At 43.4% G+C, this 2,267-nt stretch overlaps 1 pseudogene; it reads left to right on the top strand.

Moving 5' to 3' along the window:
* Nucleotides 1-393: 393 nt before the first annotated feature.
* On the top strand, nucleotides 394-1,705 carry LOC119034697 (tubulin alpha-1A chain-like; annotated as a pseudogene).
* Nucleotides 1,706-2,267: the final 562 nt, after the last annotated feature.

Here is a 2,267-nt window from a genome sequence, read left to right as displayed (position 1 = left end):
TAAGAGCAAACAGATGGCAGAATTGACAGAAAAAGACTTCAAAGTAGCCATAATAAATCTGTTTAAAGAATGAAAGCCAACCATAATTAAAGAAGTAAAGGTATGATGATAATGTCATCAAATAAAGAATACCAATAGAAACATCAAATAAATTAATAGATGAATAATGAATGAATGAATGAATGAATATAGACTTTTTGCATCAGGTCCACCTCTAATGTTTGCAGAAATCAAGATAAAAGTAAAAATGGAGGCCTGTCTACCATGCGACTAAATATTTTAAAATGTTAAATCAGGTTTTCTGACATCAACCACCAAAGAGTCATGCTAGAAGAAGCAACAATCTCTCCTCCTTTTCTCCATCATCCTCTTGGTAGCCACGGAAAAACAACCATGCCTGAGCGTACCTCCATTCATCTTGGCCAGGCTGGTGTCTGGGTGGGCAATGCCTACTGAAAGTTCTATAGCCTAGAACACAGCAACCAGCCTGATGGGGAAATGCCAAGTGCCAACACCATTGACGGAGTGATGACTCCTTCATACCTTCTTCAGTGAGACAGGCACTAACAAGCCTGTGCCCAGGATGGTGTTTGTGGACCTGGAACCTACTGTCATTGATTAAGTGCACACTGCTCTTCCACCCTGAGCAGCTCACCACAGGCAAGAAAGATTCTGCCAATAACTATGCCTGTGGACACTACAACGTTGGCAAGGAGATCATTGGCCTCATTTTGGAGTGAATTCAGAAATCAACCAACCAGTGCACAGGTCTTCAGGGCTTCTTTGTTTGCCACAGCTCTGGTGGGGGAACTGATTCCAGGTTCACCTCCTCGCTGATGTCACATCAGTCAATTACGGCAAAAATTCCACGCTCCAGTTTTCCATTTACCCAAACCCTTTCCACAGCTGTAGTTGAGCCCTACAGTGCCACCCTCATCACACTGGAGAACTCTGATTGTGCCTTCATGAGCCCGTAGATGAAGCCAGCTATGACATCTATCACAGAAATCTCAATACTGAACACCCAACCTACACTAATCTTAACTGCCTTATTAGACAGACTGTATCCTCTATCACAGCTTCCTTCAGGTTTCATGGAGCCCTGAAGGTTGACCTGACTAGATTCCAGACCATCATGGTACCCTATTCCCGCATCCACTTCCCTCTGACCACATATGGCCCTGTCATCTCTGTTTAGAAAGCCTACCATGAACAGCTTACTGTAGCAGAGATCACCAATGTATGTTTTGAGCCAGCCAACAAGATTGGGAAATGTGACCCCTGCCATAGTATATGTACATGGTTTGCTGCCTGTTGTACTGTGGTGACGTGGTTCCTAAAGATATCAGTGTTGCCATTGCCACTATCAAGACCAAGTATACCATCCGCTTTCTGGACTGGTGCCCCGCTGGCTTCAAAATTAGTATTAATTACCAGCCTTGCACCGTGGTAACTTGTGGAGACCTGGCCAAAGCACATCAAGCTGTGTGCATGCTGAGCAACACCTCAGCTATTGCTGAGGCCTGGACTCATCTGGACCACAAGTTTGACCAATATGCCTTTGTCCACTGGTATGTGGGCAAGGGCATGGAGGAAGGAGAGTTTCCTGAGGCCTGCAAGGACATGGCTGTGTTTGACAAAGGATTATGAGGAAGTTGGTGTGGACTCTGTTGAAGGAGAGGGTGAGGAAGGAGAGGAATACTAAAGGTAAAGTGTCACAAAGGTACTGCTTTTACAAGAAAATTTGTTCTGTTTTTTTAAAATATATTTTATTAATTATGCCATTACAGTTGTTCTATTTCTCCCCTTCATTCCCCTCCACCCTGCACACCCCCTCCCCCACCATTCCCCCCCTTTATGACCACGTGTCTCAAGTTCTTGAGATTCTATACTTCCTATACTATTCTTGCCCTACCCCCTATTTTCTACCTACCATCTATGCTACTTATTTTCTGTACTTTCTCCCCCCTTCTCCTCCTCCCACTCCCCTGTTACTAACCCTCCATGTGATCTTCATTTCTATGGTTCTGCTCCTGATCTAGCTGTCCTCTTAGTTTGCTTTTGTTTCAGGTGTGGTTCTCAATAACCGTGAGTTTGCTGTCCTTTTACTGTTCATCTTTTTTATCTTCTTTTTCTTAGGTAAGTCCCTTTAACATTTCATAAAATAAGGGCTTGGTGATGATGAACTCCTTGAATTTGATCTTATCTGAGAAGCACTTTATCTGTTCTTCCATTCTAAATGAAAGTTTTGCTGGATAGAGTAATCT

This window comes from Artibeus jamaicensis, unplaced genomic scaffold (assembly GCF_021234435.1).
Source record: "Artibeus jamaicensis isolate MK-2021 breed Jamaican fruit bat unplaced genomic scaffold, CSHL_Jam_final contig_867, whole genome shotgun sequence".
NCBI classification, from domain to species: domain Eukaryota; kingdom Metazoa; phylum Chordata; class Mammalia; order Chiroptera; family Phyllostomidae; genus Artibeus; species Artibeus jamaicensis.
This window is presented reverse-complemented; position numbering and strand designations above follow the sequence as displayed.